This window comes from Lutra lutra, chromosome 4 (assembly GCF_902655055.1).
Source record: "Lutra lutra chromosome 4, mLutLut1.2, whole genome shotgun sequence".
NCBI lineage: Eukaryota > Metazoa > Chordata > Mammalia > Carnivora > Mustelidae > Lutra > Lutra lutra.
The window spans coordinates 86501172-86522005 of record NC_062281.1 but is presented as its reverse complement, the minus strand read 5'-3'; the positions used below and the strand labels follow the sequence as shown (position 1 = coordinate 86522005).

Sequence of the window (20834 nt, the reverse complement as noted above, 5' to 3'; positions counted from 1 at the left end):
ATTAAAAAGTAAGACTTAGATGATCACCAGTTGGACAGAACTTTCCTTCTTTTAATCAACAGCAATATGTTGGAAACTAATTAGAGACATTCCCACTCACACTCAGCCTCGTGTTGGACAAGAGCTCTCTGCCAAACTTCCTGTGCCTCACTGGTCCTTGGTCCCCTTCCATTTACCATACCCCTGGGCCCTACTCCTCATTATGTGTGGGACTGGCTAGTAGCTCCCGGATGGGAAGGCCGACTCCAGGGAGGTCAGGTGAGCCCTGCCCTTGTGTTCCTACCGGGACTGGTGCTCTCCTCCTGCTCAGATTCATTCTCACTTCGGCCACGGGTCTCATAGCCCAGATCCTGGAGGTCCACCTGCACCTGCTTGCTGTCCTGCTTCACCAAGGATTCACCTGCTCAGAAAGAGACAGAGGGTGTCACAGAGGCTCTCGGAATGTCCCACATACACCCTCAACCTCAGGGGCATGTGCCTTAGCCCTCAGGGGGCAGGGAGTTTACAGCCAAAGTGGAATGGATGCTTCTTTGGACCCAAGTGGGAGAAGAGACCACTCACTCCAGGCAGGACTTCCTTCCACCAGGATGAGTTCTGTGTGCCACTGGTGATCTCACCAACAACAACTGAGGCTTTGTGGGGACCAGATATCTTTATGGTAGGTATTATATATATTAACATCCCTAGAAGCCCCCATGAAACTAGCAAGTGCTTTATCCACAGAGGCTCAGTAAATATGTGAATGGGGCTGAACTAATTTAGAGTCCTAAAACATCGAGATCAATACAGTTCTATAAGATAGCTACTAGCCCACAGCAAATATCATCCTCAATGGGGCTCACAGCCTTACCGTTGAGATCAGGAACATGACAAGGATGCCCACTCTCACCACTCCTGTTCAACATAACATTAGAAGTCCTAGCAACAGCAATCAGACAACAAAGAGAAATAAAAGGTATTCAAATTGGCAAGGAAGAAGTCAAACTCTCTCTCCTCGCAGATGACATGATACTTTATATGGAAAACCCAAAAGACTCCATCCCCAAACTACTAGAACTAATATAGCAGTTCAGTCATATGACAGGATACAAAGTCAATGTGCAGAAATCAGTTGCTTTCTTATATGCTAACAATGAAAATAGAGAAAGGGAAATTAGAGAATTGATTCCATCTACGATAGCACCAAGAACCATAAGATATCTGGGAATAAACCTAACCAAAGAGATAAAGGATGTGTACTCAAGGAACTACAGAACACTCATGAAAGAAATTGAAGAAGACACAAAAAGATGGAAGACTATTCCATGCTCATGGATCAGAAAAATAAACATTGCAAAATTGTCTATACTGCCCAGAGCAATCTATACTTTCAATGCCATTCCAATTAAAATTCCACCAGCATTTTTCAAAGAGCTGGAGCAAACAATCCTAAAATTTGTATGGAATCAGAAGAGACCACGAATTGCTAAAGAAATGTTGAAAAAGAAAAACAAAACCGGGGCATCACATTGCCTGATTTCAAGCTTTACTACAAAGCTGTGATCACCAGGACAGCATGGTCCTGGCATAAAAACAGACACATAGACCAGTGGAACAGAGTAGAGAGCCCAGATATGGACCCTCAACTCTATGGGCAAATAATCTTTGACAAAGCAGGAAAAAATATACAGTGGAAAAAAGACAGTCTTTTCAATAAATCCTGCCGGGAAAACTGGGCAGCTATATGTAGAAGAGTGAAACTAGACCATTCTCATACACCGTACACAAAGGTAAACTCAAGATGGATAAAAGACCTCAATGTGAGGCAGGAACCCATCATAATCATAGAGGAGAACCTAGGCAGTAACCTCTTCTATATCAGCCACAGCAACTTCTTTCAATATATGTCTCCAAAGCAAAGGAAATAAAAGTGAAAATGAATTTTTGGGACTTCATCAACATCAAAAGCTTCTGCACTGCAAAGAAAACAGTCAACAAAACAAAGAGGCAACCCACGGAATGGGAGAAGATACTCACAAATGACAGTACAGACAAAAGGCTGATATCCAGGATCTATAAAGAACTTCTCAAACTCAATACACACAAAACAGACAATCATATCAAAAAAATTGGGCAGAAGACGTGAACAGACAGTTCTCCAATGAAGACATACAAATGGCTAAGAGACACATGAAAAAATGTTCATCATCACTAGCCATCAGGGAGATTCAAATTAAAACCACATTGAGATACCACCTTACACCAGTCAGAATGGCCAAAATTAACAAGACAGTAAATAATGTGTGTTGGAGAGGATGTGGAGAAAGGGGAACCCTCTTCCACTGTTGGTGGGAATGCAAGTTGGTGCAGCCACGTTGGAAAACAGTGTGGAGATTCCTTAAGAAATTAAAAATAGAGCTTCCCTATGACCCTGCAATTGAACTACTGGATATTTACTCCAGAGATACAGATGTAGTGAAAAGAAGGGCCATCTGTACCCCAATGTTCATAGCGGCAATGGCCACGGTCGCCAAACTGTGGAAAGAACCAGCATGTCCTTCAACAGATGAATGGATAAGGAAGATGTGGTCAATATACACTATGGAGTATTATACCTCCATCAGAAAGGAAGAATGCCTAATTTTTGTATCAACATGGATGGGACTGGAAGAGATTATGCTGAGTGAAATAAGTGTAAGCAGAGAGAGTCAATTATCATATGGTTTCACTTATTTGTGGAGCATAAGGAAAACATAGAGGACATGGGGAGATGGAAAGTAGAAGGGAGTTGGGGGAAATTGGAGGGGAAGACAAACCATGAGAGACTATGGACTCTGAAGAACAATCTGAGGGTTTAGAAGGGGCAGGCGATGGGAAGTTGGGTGAGCCTGGTGGTAGGTATTATGGAGGTCATGTGTTGCCTGGAACACTGGGTATGGTACATAAACAATGAATTCTGGTACACTGAGAAGAAATTTAAAAAAAAATAAATAAAAATAAATAAAAATATAAAAGAGATTGCTACTAGCCACACATGACTACTTCATATTAAATTAATTAAAAGTGGGCAGTGTCATAGGGAAGCTCTACTTTTAATTTCTTAAGGAATCTCCACACTGTTCTCCAAAGTGGCTGCACCAACTTGCATTCCCACCAACAGTGGAAGAGGGTTCCCCTTTCTCCACATCCTCTCCAACACACATTGTTTCCTGTCTTGCTAATTTTGGCCATTCTGACTGGTGTAAGGTGGTATCTCAATGTGGTTTTAATTTGAATCTCCCTGATGGCTAGTGAGGATGAACATTTTTTCATGTGTCTCTTAGCCATTTGTATGTCTTCATTGGAGAAGTGTCTGTTCATACCTTCTGCCCATTTTTTGATATGATTCTCTGTTTTGTGTGTGTTGAGTTTGAGGAGATTCCTTTAAGAAATTAAAAATAGAGCTTCCCTATGACCCTGAAATTGCACTACTGGGTATTTACCCCAAAGATACAGATGTAGTGAAAAGAAGGGCCATCTGTTCCCCAATGTTTATAGCAGCAATAGCCACGGTCGCCAGACTGCGGAAAGAACCAAGATGCCCTTCAACAGACGAATGGATAAGGAAGACGTGGTTCCATATACACTATGGAGTATTATGCCTCCATCAGAAAGGATGAATACCCAACTTTTGTAGCAACATGGACAGGACTGGAAGAGATTATGCTGAGTGAAATGAGTCAAGCAGAGAGAGTCAATTATCATATGGTTTCACTTATTTGTGGAGCATAACAAAAAACATGGAGGACATGGGGAGATGGAGAGGAGAATTAAGCTGAGGGAAATTGGAAGGGGAGGTGAACCATGAGAGACTATGGACCCTGAAAAACAACCTGAGGGTTTTTAAGAGGTTGGGGGTGGGAGGTTGGGGGAACCAGGTGGTGGGTATTGGGGAGGGCACGGATTGCATGAAGCACTGGGTGTGGTGCAAAAACAATTCATACTGTTACACTGAAAACAAATTTAAAAAATTAATTAAAAGTAAACAAAATTCCAAAGCTGAACTAGACACATCTCATGTGCTCCATAAGCATTTCAATCACCGTAGGAAGTTCTAGGAGAAAGCATGGATTCTAAACCAACGGTAATAGTATATTTTTGAAGAATGTGATTTGGTACCAAGAGGAGGAGAGAAACTATCAGTATATGTTGAGATGTGTAAAGCACTTTGCTGACTATAGCAGAAATCAGCAAACCTAGATGTTAGCCCATTTCTTTCCTATATGCTCACTGCAAACTTGCTTTGTTTTTTATTCTTCAGGTGTGAAAACTGAAGTTAAATAACCATTTCCACAATTCTAGGACCCTGGTCGGATTAAATTTGTTTTGAGGCTGGGGAAGAAAAGGGAAGTCTATAAGAAGCACGTAGACAGATGTCTTACTAAGCATGACTCTATATTTCTCCAGCTGGTTGGCGTAGGCAAAGACCGTGGCTTCTGATATCAGCAGCTTCTCCTGGAGGTCCTGGTAGCACTGTCTGCACTGGGCCAGATGTGAGCGCAGGTGCTTGGTGGATCCAGGAAGGCTAAATTCTGATGGAATCCCAGGGTCTCGGGCCTGGGGCCAGTTATCCACCTGTGAAAAGAGCCAGCATAGGGACCAGGCAGTAACAGTCCTGGTCAGTCCCGGCCCCATCCTTTTCTGACCCCCTGTGGACTATATTCATGGGTTTGTGGACTATATTCATGTTCCAGCATTCCTCAAGCCCTTTGGTAGTGTCTTGCTTTCCAGCTCCAAGCTCCTGCAGAGCTAGGATAATGTTTTATTCATCTCTGTATTTTCAGCACACAGTACAGTGCCACTAGAATCCACTGAGAGTCTCTCAGTAAAGATTGGTTCAGCGGTTAAAGAGAGGAGAGGTAGAAACCTCTCCTCATCTATCCTCATGCTCCTATCGCAGCCTTGTCCTCCACTCCCCCACCTCGAATCCTCTCTAATCTCCATTTACTCAATAGTCAGCAAAGCACCTCCCCTTAGGAGGATCCCAACAGCCCAATCCTGTGGCCCATGAATAGACACCTAGGATAGGCTGTGATGAAAATGGCAGTGATACAGAGATGTCATTACACACCACTTGTTGGGGTTTCCTTAAGTCCCAAGCATCCTTATATGGCATCCTATTGAAATGACCTGTTTTATGCCATCTTTCCCCACCACACTGCAGACTTATGGGCAGAGACCAGGTCTTTCTGCCTGCTGCCCAATACCTAGTGTGCCATCTGGAAAATGAAACACTATTTATGAAAAATTAATTACCCAAGTAATGTTTGTGAGACAATGTTATAAAAGCTTTTCCAAAGGCTGAATGTGTGAGGAATATTATTACCGCTGCTTGTGGGGCAAAGAAGCCCTTCACTCAGTCCTTCTGACCCATAGAGCAGAACTATTTTAGGTAAAAACTGTTACCTCCAGGCCTTCTCCACAGGTCTCTATTTCCATCTAAACCCACACTTACTTGGCGGCCATCCACGGCGAGTCAGCCCCAAGGTCAAGACTCTGGGGTCTGGGGCAGGGCCTTATGGTCACGTGCTCCTCCTCCTGGCATTGGGGCTTCTCAGGAGAACAGACCAGCTCGGTGTTCATTCTGTCGATCTCCCAGCCAGGCGTGCAAGGAGCTCTGGGCTAAGATTACTATTCCTGTCCTTGCTGCTCAGCACGAGTTGTTCTTTGAGGAGGCTGATGATGTTGTGGGCATTCTTCAGTTTTCCCTGGAGCTTTCTGAATTCAGCCTGAAGGATATTCTCATTCAGACTCCCTCTGGCTACCACAGTTTCCATTGCCACCTCACCCATCTCCTTGTCTTCCTCAATCTCCCATCCTTCAGACATTGCTTCTCCCATCTGCTCTTTCAGCTCTGCATTCTCAAGGCAAAGGCTCAGCATGGTATTCCTGCAGGAAACACACACACACCATGAGGGGGTGGCTCCTCTCTCAGCCTCAGTTCCTGTAGCCCCCATCTCAGCCCAGCAGAGACTCAGAGACACCCCAAAGCAGGAAGCCACCTCAGAGATGGACAAGGGCTCCCTTATTGGATAGACTCAGGAGGAGAGACTCCCGCATTACCACAGCTACTTGGTGGCAACACAATCCCTAAAAATCTTGGACTCAACACACGTGGTCTAGTTGTGTTTACTCTGGTCATCAAGCTTCATGTTCATTCTTTTAAAGATTTTATTTATTTGAGATAGAGAATGAGAGCGTAAGTAGTAAGTAGTGGCAGAGGCAGAAGGAGAGGAAGAGGGAGAAACAGGCTCCCTGCTGAGCAGGGAGCTGGATGCGGGACTTGATCCCAGAACCTGGGATCATGGCCCAAGTCAAAAGCAGATGCTGAGCTGACTGAGCTACCCAGGCGCCCACTCAGCTTCAGGTTCTACTTTTCACTGGTCTCTGGAATAAACAAAGGTACTTACAGTGTTAAGAAAAAAAAAAAAAGAATAAGAAAGACCTTTCCTGGACAAATTTATAATGGGTTCTATAATTCTATTAATTATCATTGGTCAGTTTTCAACCACTGGATGAGAAATTGGGACCTAGGAAAACAAGAAATAAATAATACCAATCAGAACTACCATCAAATGTACTTCTGTAATTATTTGCTTTACGTCTGGCTCTTTCGATAGATGGTCTTCATGAGGTCAGGGACTCTTCCTATCCTGTTCACCCTGGCAGGCCTCCACAGTGCCTGCCACATAAAACATGCATACTTGTAGAAGACATAAAATGGATAAACAACTAATTTTCACCAAGACGTTCTAGACTCTATCCTTTCTTCACACTGAACCCTTTACCAGGGTTGGATGGAAGTGTTAAAAACAACAACAACAACAAGATTGCTTTAACAAGGCAATTCATTTAATAGGCAGTTTGCTTAACCTCTTTCAGCCTCAGTCTCCTTTTATATAAAATAAGGATAACTCATACCTAGTAGAGCTACTGGTTGCTTAAATGGAATTGCATATATGGTCTAGTCAATTCAGGATCTACAACAGAGGAGTCATTTTATTCTGCTATACCAGCTGCAGACTTGAAAAGTATTAACATTAGAATTCTATGAGGTACTTGTAAAACAAAACAAAACAAAACAACAATAACAACAACAAAAACCCACAAATTTACAGCTAAGGCCTATGGATCTACATTTTACCTAAGTCCTGCAGGTGATCCATAAGCACACTATATTGAGAACTGCTGGCTAGAAAAGGCACAGGAAACTAGTAATTAACACCTGAAGAATTAGCAGTTGGCTCTCCCCCTAGATTGAGTTTCTTAGAATCCTGAACTGGCTGGCTCAGTCAGAAGAGCATGTGACGGGATGCCTGGGTGGCTCAGTTGGTTAAGCAGCTGCCTTCGGCTCAGGTCATGATCCCAGCGTCCTGGGATCGAGTCCCACATCAGGCTCCTTGCTTGGTGGGGAGCCTACTTCTCCCTCTGCCTCTGCCTGCCATTCTGTCTGCCTGTGCTTGCTCTCTCTCCCTCTCTCTCTGACAAATAAATAAAAAATCTTAAAAAAAAAGAAGAGCATGTGACTCTTGATCTTGAGGTTGTGAGTTCAAGCCCCACAGTGAGCAGAGAGATTACTTAAACAACAACAACTTATGTTTTCACTTAAGTAGAATTTCACATCAGTAGAAAGAAATATCATGGGGGAACCTGGGTGACTCGGTCAGTTAAACATCCAACTCTTGATTTCAGCTCAGGTCATGATCTCAGGGCTGCAAGACTGAGCCCCACATTAGGCTCTGCACCAGGCATGGAGGCTGTTCAAGATTCTCTCTCTCTTCTCCTTCCAACCCTCCAACTCCTTGTGCAAACAATCTCACACTCTCTCTTTCTCTCTAAAAAAAGAAAGAGAGAGAGAGAAAGGGGTGCATGGGTGGCTCAGTCCCTTAAGTGTCTGCCTTCGGCTCAGGTCATGATCCCAGGGTCCTCAGATGAAGCCCTGCATTGGGCTCCCTGCTCAACAGAGAGCCTGCTCTCCCTCCCTCTCTGCCTACTGCTCAATCTACTTGTGCTTTCTCTGTATATCTCTATCAAATAAATAAATAAAAATCTTTAAAAAAAAAAAGGAAGGAATATCACAATTCAGAGTAAAAGAACCAGCATGAATGATGATCACAAGAATATTTCCAAGACTGTACTAAAAAGTGTATAGCATAGAATAAAAGGCTTAGATATTAAAAATTCAGAGGCAGGGGTCTAGCCATGGACTAATATGCAACTTTGAGCAAGCTGCTAGATCGTTTTAGACTAGAGTTTCCTTGACTATGAAATAAGGATTAGGCTAGATGCCAAGGTCCTCTTCAGCACTAATATTATTCTATGACTTGGGGATGTTTAAGTGGCACATAATGGGCAGGGAAACTATAGGACATGAACTAGAAATTGTACAGTCGCACTGCTGTGTTCTAAACAACAGGCCCCATGATGATTATGACCCTCAGGGATGAACGAATGAATGGATTAGTCCTACCTTATCAGTCTGCTCCCCAAGCATCTTTTGAAAAATGCCATGAAAAACAGAGTGGCCAGGGGCACCTGGGTGGCTCAGTCAGCAAAGCGTCTGCCTTAGGCTAAGGTCATGATCCCAGGATGCTGAGTTCAAGCCCCGTATCAGGCTCCCTGCTCAGCGGGGAGTCTGCTTCTCCCTCTCCTCCCCACCCGTGCTCTCTCTCACTATCTCTGTCTCTCTCAAATAAATAAATGAAATATTAAAAAAAAAAAAAACCACGGTGGTCAGTCTAACCAATGAATCAGCTATATACCACTTCTGTAAAGTTAACAAAACAGCAGAGATTGTTAAAAGTGCTATTCCATGATTTAGTGATTCATGCCGCTAAGAGAGAGCTGAGTGGAAGCAAAGGGACCCAGTATACATCATCTTCCCTCAGGGACTCTTCTGGTTCCACACGCAGCAGTGAAACTTCATGGGTAGTAGGACATTCTTCAAACGTTCCAGTCAATGCAAAAGAGCAATACCTGTCATACACCAGGAGATTTTCACTTGTGACTCTATGGCTAATAATGGGCATTATTACATGGAATTAAGACCAGATTTAAATAATTTGAATGATCATCATTATCCAATATTATTGAGTTTTCTCTTAAGAATTTGAACCATTAATGCACAGAGCTTGGGATGTGGACCAGGAAGTCCTAAAGCAACACAAATGTCTTCGTTGCAGCGAGGCGAACTCCCTTGCCTATGGTGACCTCCTGATGGGCAGGCTCTCCTGCTCTGGGCAGTGTCCTACCTGTTGTGGGCCACAGAGGAGAATCCTGCTTCCTCAGTTTGAGCCTTTAGCTCTTTCAGTTCCCCCTCAGCTCACCTCTTCTCCTCTAAGTGTTGGTGGATCTCAGCCCTCAGGTGGAGCATTTCCTCTGTTATTGGCCCCTCCTGCTGAGGAAGGAGGGGGAAAACATACATTCTAGGTCTCCACAGCTGCCAGGCTTTTCTCCAAGGCCACATTGATGAGCTGAAAGAAAATCATAATTTAAAGAAGTTAGGTCATGAGAGACGATCCAAGAGGAACATCAGATTGCAAAGGCAGCCATTAATGGGAACAAAAAAACCCTAAAATGAGCTCGCCCTAAGGACTTCCTTAGCCATAAGGGCCCTCAAGACTGGTCTGGATGGGGAGGACACGAGAGAGCCAGTGTTCGGAACTGCCACCATGGGCAGGAAGAGCCGTATCCAGATGTGGGTGAGAAAAAACACAAGCCCATCATAAATAAAAACCCAATGCAAACAATTGAGGTTTACACAGGACCAGAGTGTGGATGCTGATTTCTTCTATCCCTGGGGAACTGAATCTCTTGAGAGGCTTCTTACAAGACAGGAAACTTCCTTGATGCCACAATATCCAAGTCCTTGACTATAAAGATCTCAGCTTGAGACACCAGCTCTCAGAGCCTAAGGCCAAGCCTGCATCTCATGCCCTAAAAAGGAAGACTGAGACAGGAGGCACTCAGCCACAGGTAAAACAGCAGCTTAATTTCACTGGCAGCAGGAGAATCACACCCCATAACTACGGAGAAGTTAAAGTGAGGTCACCTGCCCACTTGTTGCTTATCACTCTTGCGCTGATGCTGACAGGCAAACTCTGTCTACAAATCTAAGCACCTGAGGAGAAAACAAGGTGGAAACAACTTCCCAACACCTTTCTATGTTCCATGGATACTCCTAAAGTTACTCTTCAGTGTGTCACCTCAAGCAGATCATGTAGATTTTCCTGTAACGAGAATTTTTTAAAGACTTTCTTATTGTTCATTTTGGGTACCTCTCCAGTTTCCCCCACACTCTTTTTTTTAATCATGTTTTAAATTTATTTTCAGCATAACAGTATTCATTGTTTTTGTACCACACCCAGTGCTCCATGCAGTCTTTGCCCTAATACCCACCACCTGATTCCCTCAACCTCCCACCTCCCCACCTCTTCAAATCCTTCAGATTGTTTTTCAGAGTCCATAGTCTCTCATTGCTCACCTCCCCTTCCAATTTCCCCCAACTCCCTTTTCCTAACTCCCTATGTACTCCATGCTTTTTGTTATGCTCCACAAATAAGTGAAACCATATGATAACTGACTCTCTCTGCTTGACTCATTTCACTCAGCATAATCTCTTCTAGTCCCATCCATGTTGCTACAAAAGTTGGGTATTCATCCTTTCGGACAGAGGCATAATACTCCATAGTGTGTATGGACCACATCTTCCTTATCCATTCGTCCGTTGAAGGGCACCTTGGTTCTTTCCACAGTTTGGCGACCGTGGCCATTGCTGCTATAAACATTGGGATACAGATGGCCCTTCTTTTCACTACACCTGTATCCTTGGAGTAAATACCCAGTAGTGCAATTGCAGGGTCATAGAGAAGCGCTATTTTTAATTTCTTGAGGAATCTCCATACTGTTCTCCAAAGAGGCTGCACCAACTTGCATTCCCACCAACAGTGGAAGAGGGTTCCCCTTTCTCCACATCCCCTCCAATACATGTTGTTTCCTGTCTTACTAATTTTGGCCATTCTAAGTGGTGTAAGGTGATATCTCAATGTGGTTTTAATTTGAATCTCCCTGATGGCTAGTGATGATGAACATTTTTTCATGTGTCTGATAGCCATTTGTATGTCTTCATTGGAGAAGTGTCTGTTCATATCTTCTGCCCATTTTTTGATAGGATTATCTGTTTTGTGTGTGTTGAGTTTGAGGAGTTCTTTATAGATCCTGGATATCAATCTTTTGTCTGTACTGTCATTTGCAAATATCTTCTCCCATTCCATGGGTTACCTCTTGGTTTTCTTGACTGTTTCCTTTGCTGTGCAGAAGGTTTTGATTTTGATGAAGTCCCAAAAGTTTATTTTGGCTTTTGCTTCCTTTGCCTTTGGAGACATATCTTGAAAGAAGTTGCTGTGGCTGATATCGAAGAGATTACTGCCTATGTTCTCCTCTAGGATTCTGATGGATTCCTGTCTCATGTTGAGGTCTTTTAAAAGTATAGAAACCAAAACCTGAGTATGAGAACCCACTCCGTGTATGACTAAGTATTTTTGTGCAAGGGTTTCTTGTCCATCCATCCAATATTAATCTTAATACATCCCAATGCTATGTTGCTTCTTTCTCTTCTCGGCGACTGCACTTTGGGGTTCTAATTAGCTTCGGGTATATGTTGACCTCCCAATTTCCCACCTCTGTTCTAGAGCTCTTTTGGGCTCATGCTGTATCTTTTATCTGTATTAACAGTGTGGCTTGTGCTTGTCACTGGTAAATTCATTCTGGCTACCCAGAATCATTTCTCAATGATCAAAGTCTTCAAAATATTTTATTTGCATCTTCATAAATCAAGTTGTAGCCACTCGATTGGGCATGATTTGTAGAATTAATTACATGCTTTATATCTTCATTCAGGTCACAAATATATAGAACAGAACAGGGCCTAGAGCCACTTAAATGGAACAATGACTGACAGAGCTGCTTGGCCTGGCACAAAGCCACAGACTTCTGCTCGTAATGGAGCTCAGTAAGACCTAGGCTGCATGGGTGGAGTTGATTCACAGCATGAATTTGCCAGTAGCACAGCCATTGAGGTTGCAAAAAAAAGGATGAAGAAAGATGCATAGACACAGATGCTCATTTCCCAGGCTTTCCTCGGGTTCTGAGCCTGACTTTTGCCTCTCTCGTTCTCCTACCAGGCTCAGTTAGGTTGGCCTATCTCCACATGTGCCACCAAGCACTTGGGACAAAATAAAGGGGGACTGGATAAAACCACTTTTGAAAATTTAGGACCTCAACCCCTCATTTAAACTATGAGATGTTACCTTTCTATATAAACCCTTTTCAACGAACTTAACTAAAATAAACATTGGCAGGGCACCTGGGTAGCTGTCAGTTAAGCATCTGCCTTCAGCTTCAGGTCTTGATCTCAGTGTCCTGGGACTGAGTCCCACATTGGGCTTCCTGCTCAGTGGGGAGTCTGCATCCCCCTCAGCCCCGTCCCTGCTTGTGCTCTCTCTCTCAAATAAATAAATAAAACCTTTAAAAAATAAATAAATAAACATTACCATCAGCTTTGAATATGGGCACTTTATTCTTCACCAAAACCTAAGTGTTGTTTCTCTTTAAAAATAACAACTCACTTTGGGGCTTCTGGGTGTTTCAGTCAATCAAGTGTCTGCCTTTGGCTCAGTTCATGATCCTAGAGTCCTGGGATCGAGCTCCTCGTTGGGCTTCCTGCTCAGCAGGGAGTCTGATTGTCCCTCTACCCCTACCCCCTGCTCATGTTCTCTCTCTCAAATAAATAAATCTTTTTTAAAAATCTCATTTTAATGATATCTTTTTTTTTTAAGTGGGCTCCATACCCAGGGAGGAGCACAATATGGGGCCTGAACTCATGACCTGGAGAATAAGACCTCAGCTGAGATCAAGACCTGGATGTCCAACTAACTGAGCTGAGCCACCCAGGTGCCCCATCTATACCTATGTATTTTAAACTGCCTTCCAAATGCATGTTATCTTTCACTGATTTAAATACACCTACTTTCTTTAAAAATAAAAAATAAAGAACCAAGGAATGTCAATACCTGAAAGGACCTGAAGGTACACCTAGTCTAATTTCCCACTTTAAAATTAGAAAATAGAGCTATGATTTGTTTCCCAGCTAATTTGGGTTCTGTGTCAGAGGAAGCTTACTTTAGGCTAACTTATCTTTAAAATTGAAATGTAAATGCATGAAAAATGACTCAGAATCTAGCTTTTTAATCAGTTTTTCTTGCTCATCTATGGAAAGTTGACATTTCTATATGTTTTCCCAAATAAAACCCCAGGGCGTTCAGTATGTGAGGTGTTAGTATGAATCCTTTAGGTCTATTGTTAATTATATCTCATACAGGATCCTCCCCACTGGCCAGTTCCTAATTCATTTGTTCTATTACTTCCATGGTATAATTAAACCTCTTTTGTGTGTGCTGGGTTTCCTTTTACCCTACAGAAATTCATATGGAAGTCTGATCTCCTGTTTGAATTGCATTGTTTTGTTTTTACCCTATGACATATGTTTCACAATGTAAATCAGTTGTCACACATGTGAAAGGCATTAATGATTTTTTTCAAGTTCTTCACATGATGTCTACTGACTTTTTTCTCCTTCATTGCATTTGATACTTGATAACTTTTTTCTGTTGCACACATTCAAATGAAGAAAGTCAATGCTTGATTCATTTCACAGGCATTTCCTAGTTATTTATTAGAGAACTTCCATTTGCTTGAGAATGGGATTTTGTGGGAGATACCTGGGGAAAATTACCAACATAGCCAGACCTGAGACTTCCAGATGTGAACGAGTCTAAAAATAATGATGAAGCAACTTGTTTTGGCCAAAAGATAGCTCTTGCCTTGGAAGGAACACAATGCGGGATGTGTTTGTTAGGGGAAATCTGTGTATACCTGAGGTAGGAAGGTAGCTTGGTGTTGAATAAAGTTTACCTTCCAAGGATGTGGCAAAGAGGAACTCAGAGCCTAACTGTAAGAGACTATTTCACCAGAAACCAGCAAACACAGTTTTGAGAATCTGGACACAACAGTTATGGCAAAACAAGCTTTATTTATTTGGCAGCCAGACAGTCATGCCCTCAAACTCCAGGAAAGCTGAAGTGAATTTACAATGATTTCATACACAAGGTTCCTCCTACCCAAAACTAGACATTGATTTTCAAGGAAAGGTGATGGAAAGAAAATTACACTTACCAAAGATATTCTCCATCCAGCAGGTATATAAACTTGTCTATCATGAGCCCTATCCAAAGGCTAACAAATAATTTATTAAGTATCTCTGCCAAGTAATAGGGCAGCCATTGCAAGGGAAATACACTTGCCCTAATGCAAAAGGTTTAGTCCAGGGTTGAACTGACCTTTTCAAAATGTTATCTGGTTATTTGCCCCATGCTAGGCTATAGGAAAGAAGGTTAAGGAAGGAATAACTTTACAAACCAGTTTGCCTACAACTGAGAACTAGAGCGAAGGGCTCACATGACTACTCATAGTTAAGATCGTGTCAATCAGAATCTGGCTGTCTTCACATCTGTGTCTCTTGTTCACTTTTTCTGGAGCTAATCCTGTCCACAACAGCAATAACCACATGACCGGCTGATACCCCAATCTAAATCTTAGAATGGACATTTGCTTATCTTGCAGATCCCTCTCTTCTCCCCAGAGCCCCCCAGTGACTTTAAGGAGTGGGAGGCAGAGGGATCTATCTGGAGAGGCAATACTATACATAATTAAAGTCACAAGCATTGGTTAGGAGAAGTTAGAAGAAGCTGTTCAAGCAAAAGGAGAAGTGGAATTCATGCAAGAATTTAAGGGAGAAGTATGGGTCAGGTACGGCTAGAACAACAAAAACGGGATCTTGGGAGAAGGGGAAGAAATGGTGTTAAGGATGTGAGGTATCCCAGACAGCCAACTACTCATGTCCTCAAGAGCCAAAGACTATGCCATGTCCAGTGAGATTTGAGGAATGCTCATGTACATTCTTTTTGTTGGTCTCCTCTTTTTCTTATACAGGAGGTATAGAGGCAGACCCAGAGCACCTCATTTTCCAGCAGTTTCTCTAATAGCTCCAAGGAAGCTAAAACTGGGAAAGCCCAGCTACTTCTACAGAAGGACAGATACCAAATGATCTGTTTTCTCCTTAATAACTCAGAGACTCACAGGCACAGTCCATGTAGGAGGTGTGATTGCTAAGTGTCACTGGGCAAGGTGGAGACACAGAGGAATGCCAGTGAGTGCACTGGGATCACTGTCAGTGACTTAATCTCTGAGGTCCAAGGCATTCAACTCTTGAGCTTGTGAACTGCTGGTTGTACCTTCAGTGACAGCTGGTATGAACAGTATTTCAGCCCTGGGTACCAAGTTCTGAGGTTTGATAGGAACTTGCTCTTGAAGTGTCACCTGCTGGTCACTGATGTGTCCCAACCTGGGTGGTCTGTCAGGTTGTCCAACAGACTTCTCTTTTGTGTAACTAGATTTCACCAAGACAGGTCCCTGCTTTGGAAGCATTTCCAATCCCCTTGGAGGTTCTCAGCACTTTCCTGAAGTGGATCTTAGGCCTCCCACCTCCCCCAGCAGCTCTCCGATGAATTCCTGTCTTCTGTGGTGTGTTTTGGATACAAAAATCCAAGAGGGGAAATGTCCATGGTCTTGTTGTAAGTAAACATTCTTCTGAAGCTAGAGCTATAGGTGGTACATAGGAGCAAAGGTGGGAAGGAGGATCAAGAGATAGAAGGAGAGGGGGAGAAAAGGTGGATCAGAAACAAAAGTGGAGTGAGGATAGGGGTTGGCTGGCAACGTGGCTGGGAAGCTCAGAGAGGGCAGAAAGAAGACTGGGAAGTGGTTTTTATAAAAAGATACCTTCTTACTCTAGGCTTACAAGGGCTGCAGAAGACTACCAGACCCCAAAGGGCTATGAGCCTGCCACCCTGGGAACCCAGAACCTGACTTGGACTTACTTGCTGGCTACTGTGTTCAGCTTCCTCCTCAATGCTGTCTGTGAACTCGGTGCTAGCGTCTTCAGTATTGTCCCCTGAAGCTGCATCTGGAAGTGAGTCCAGAAGGGAAAGGTGATTCCCATAACAGATGGCTTTCAGACAGCAGCTAAAATTACACTTTTTGCCATCTGCCTCTGATTTCTTCCTTTCCCCATATGCATGGCCCCCTAGCCAGCAGGGCAGAAAAGGCTTATATCACTGATGCTTTCTAATATTTAAGCTTAAGCCTTAAAACATTCACTGGCTTTGACTGCACAGACCTGTACCTAAGGAGCTGGCTGTTGGATAGAGTGGTTACCCCCTCACCTATTTCCAGAAAGCCTGAACTATTTCCTGTCCTGCCAGCCTGGCTACATAACAATTTTGTCTTTTGAAACATGGGCCCAACATGACTAACCTTTTCTCCACCATTGAGTACTGAGAGGGTCCCTGATTAAGGGAGACCTGCTTTTCTCATCCTTTTCCATCTCTGAGGTCATGGGGTGGCCATATCTTTGAGGAACACCCCTCTAGAGGCTGTGTATTCTACAGAAGCTCAGGACTAGTCAAAACTCAAGGCACAGAATGGTTTTGGTGTTTCCTAATTCCTTCTTTTATCCTCCCCTTCTCTCTCAAACTCTTGCTCAATGCCCCCAGCATCTTTTGCCTGAAGGGTTTCTTATAGTTCCTATACTTCCAAGTGAGTTTTTATACATTCTTTTGTTTCTTAAAGATGGACACAGTCATCTGAGGACACAAACGTCTGCATCTTGCACTAAGGAAGGAACAATAGCTGCAGTTTGCAGTCTGGGCAAAGATCTGAGACACTGTTGACTAATAGAACTTTTTGTAATTCTATGCATATGCTGCCCAATACAGTAGACACACGTGGTTACTGAGCACTCAAAATGGACTAAGGTGATTGAGGAACTATTTCTTTTTTAATTTAATTCTAATTTAAATTCAGCTAGGCACACAGGGCTCATGGCCACCATATTGGACAGAACAGAGCTGGGGCATTTCTTCCTCTCCATATCGTTATAATAAAAGACTGTCCACCCAATTTTAGATTAAGACCTATGGCCCACATTACTGATTTCTTCTGAAGTTGGGGGAATTTATGATGGTTAATTCATTTTAACACCAAAGAAAATCTATCATGACAATCCCCGTGTCTACAGAACAGGTCTTAAAGAAACTGCCTAAGTTAGAGAAACCTGAGATCTCATTCGGATTCTGGCCTCAGCAACCAACCTATTAACACTCCTCTTCTGGCCACTGAGTAACCTGTGCCTGAAAGAGATTAAATGGTTTGTCCATGGTTACACAGATAGTCCTGACAAGCTGTGCCAAGAAGTCAGGTCTCTGGGCTTTCAGACAGAGGCAACTCACTGCTCCTTCTGGTGACAAATCAGATCTTTATCTTTGTTTCCTCCTCCAAGACCAAAGAACCTGCTTCTGAGCTCAGACATCCATGGATAAATAGTGAGCATCCACTATCCTCTCTGCAGATAAGGTGAACACGTCCATCTCACACCTTCATTCCATCTCTTGTCATATGCAAGTTCATGCCACAGTATTTGCAATGACCCAGGCCAATCTTATTAAAATACTAAAAGGTATTAAGTATGTTGCCCTAACAACCTAATCTTATGACTCATCCCATGATTGTTGTATTAACATTGGACCAAGTTCCTGTGCCCTGTTCAATAATGTCCTACCTACAAAAGGTAACTCCACCACTCAGATCATTAGGGATTCCTTGGCAGACATTGTACAAGAGGGATTTCCAATACTTACTCTTTCAAACTAGCCCCAGAACCATCTCATTCACAATAGTAGCTTCAGAGAGATGGATGAACAGACTCCCTAAGCTTTGGCAACTCACTGAAATCCAGGATGCTAATTCACTTGTGGACATCCATTTCTTACTATGCTTATTTTGGAAAATCATTCCCTGTACAACAGTACAGATCAGAATCTTTTATTTTTTCCTTGTAAAGGAAATGAATGTCCCACTCAATGACAGATTAAGAAAACATGGTTCTCACATTGTTTCTCCTCTGAGCTTCAGGCTAGAGAATGTTCCTGTGGTTGAAGAAAGCTCAGCTGGATGAGTTGAACTCATCTCCATTATTAATCTTGAGGGCTTGTGTGGCCATGCTGCCCTACCTCCCAGGGGGATTCCTGAGCTAGGTTCCAGGAGTAAGGTTAAGGGACGATTAGAAAAAGTGACTGTCACTGGTCTTGAAGGCTTTCATCTCACATGTTCTGCCCTCTACTTACCTTTTGGCCTTTCTGATGCCATGCATACATTTTTAGAAAATGTTCTCTCTGCAGTTGACTCAGAGCCCCAAACCATGGTTTTAACTTCATCTGGAGTTAAATGGAGACAAAGTAAGCATGCCCATTTCATCCCAACGTTCTACTACATAGGAGTTTTGCTTTCCTCATTTGTTTTTAGCTAGTTTAGTCTGGTGTAGTTCCTTTAGGGAAACTTCAACAGTTGCTCAGCTTTTTACCAATTTGAATTAGAATGCTTACAGCTGTGGGGGGGAGGGAGCTAAAATAAAGTTGAAAAAGTTTTATAGAAAAAATTGAAATGAGTAAGTTATTCCACATAAAGCCCTGTAGGTTTGCACTAGACACCTTTGTTACCATTTTTTAAAATCAATGACAGTAATTTCTCTTTTTTGAGGGAATACCCTTTTCTAAGCTTTTACAAGGCAACAAAATGCTATCTTCCAAACTAACTGGTGATGTTCTAAATTTCTGATTTAAATCTACTATACTTTATATTGGTGCACCTACTGCTTATTATTTTAGATACTCTGAAAAGTAAGAGTCTGTCACTTCAAATTTAACTTTTTTTTTTTAAGGCTTTGATGGTGGTTCCCAAATTGTGGTTCTTGAAAATTTCTACATTCAGATCCAAACTCCCTTTTAGATTTAGAAAATTATCCTTCACGACCTTACTTGATAAAGTGCACAGAAATAAAATACTGTAAAACCTTCTGTGAAAATGTAAGTGTCATGCACATGTATTCTTTTAATCATTGAAACAGAAATGGATAGTTTTGTGGAGATTTTAAAATTGAGGATGGCATTAATTATTAAGAATATGGACCCTGGAGCCCAACTGTCTGGGTTTGGTTTCTGCTTCTGTCATTAGTTCTGTGACTTTAGGCAAGCCACAACCTTTCTGTAACTCAGTTTCATTACTTACTATGTAGGGGAAACACTGATATCCACTCCATAGAGTTGTTCACTAGTGAACTTCAAAGGATTTGTTGTGTTTGAAGTGCTTAGAGTAGTGTTTGACATACAGTGTGTATGCATTAAATATTACCTTTCAGCATTATTATCATTAGTAAACTGACATGGTCTGTGGGCTGAAAAAAGGTGGCCACAGAACCTAAGTGTAATCTGCAGAGATAAATTTTATACTTAATGTTATAACTGGATGATCTTGATTGCACTTATCTGCACTTCCTTACTTATGAATTTCCGTTTCCCCCAACGGGAGGCTTGAAGTAACACTTTTTGGTCTCTCTGCTTCACAGAACAGTTGAAAAAATAGAGTTGTCAGTAAAGTAGGATGAATTCTTTTGGACGCGTGTTTTACAAATAGGTTTCATCATTATTACATTATAACTATCTTAAAACTCCATCATGTGTGAATAAGCCTTAGAGGAAAAATCATAGACTGTTAATTCTTCAGTAATGTGCCCAAATTAGGTTTTGACAAGACCATTTTCTCTAAATTCTACTCTACAGTCATTATTGTTTCCCCTTTAAGCTATTTTTATTCAACCAACAGGAAAGAATGGTATTTCCCACATAGTTACTCAGGACATAGCAGAAATCCTATTTGATTAATTTTGAAAGGGGATTCAAAGAACAAAAATTGTACAGCATGAGTAAGCATGCGGTGCCAAGCCCCTGGCTGGTCTTCCCCTGAGAACTAAGCTCTCATACCAGATGCTCTGGGCCATCTCACCTTCACTCTTAGGAACCTGCCCTGTGCTCATTATTTTTGAGGGAAATTGGAAGGAGAGGTGAACCATGAGAGCCTATGGACTCTGAAAAACAATCTGAGGGTTTTGAAAGGGTGGGGGGTGGGAGGTTGGGGGAATCAGTGGTGGGTATTAGAGGGCACGGATTGCATGGAGCACTGGGTGTGGTGCAAAACCAATGAATACTGTTACACTGAAAAGAAATTTAAAAAAAAGAGAGAGAGAGAGAGAACTCTCGCATGTTCATGTCATGGACCAACTAATTGTCCCTGACTTAAGTGTGATGGTGTTGTATGACAGAATCGAACAGAAAAGGTCTCCTGTCAAACTCAGCATCCATTCTCTTCAGGACCAAAAAAGAACTTTAAGGTTTCATATAGTCCTCCATAAGCTTCTGCTGAGAAGTAGAAGTCTTCCACTAGACAGATTCTACTCTTGGGACAGAAGTAGCTAGGAAAGAAAACTGGTGTCTGCAGCCAAGCCCCTGCTGTCTGCTGAGCCCCTTTATGGTGTAGCTTGGTATATAAATGGCAACACCTCTCAAGCAGCTTTCTAGCTTGTACTTTATTCAGAAAGCAGTTTTCCAGGGGACTTATAATTCTGTAATGTCAAGGAATTCTTCCTGCTCATGACCTCTTTTTTTTTTCCTCAAAGAACACAAGCAGCAGGCCTTTCCAAGAACATTTAGGGGAGAGCACCACCCACCATTAAAAGTTGACTCCTGGAGAGGAGTCAAGATGGCGGAGAAGTAGCAGTCTGAGACTACTTCAGGTAGCGGGAGATCAGCTAG

The 20834-nt window shown here is 42.5% G+C and overlaps 1 pseudogene; it reads right to left on the bottom strand.

Moving 5' to 3' along the window:
- The window catches only part of LOC125097305 (myomegalin-like), a 36342-nt pseudogene extending 18006 nt beyond the window's left edge, over nt 1–18336 (bottom strand).
- Between the last annotated feature and the right edge of the window lie 2498 nt (nt 18337–20834).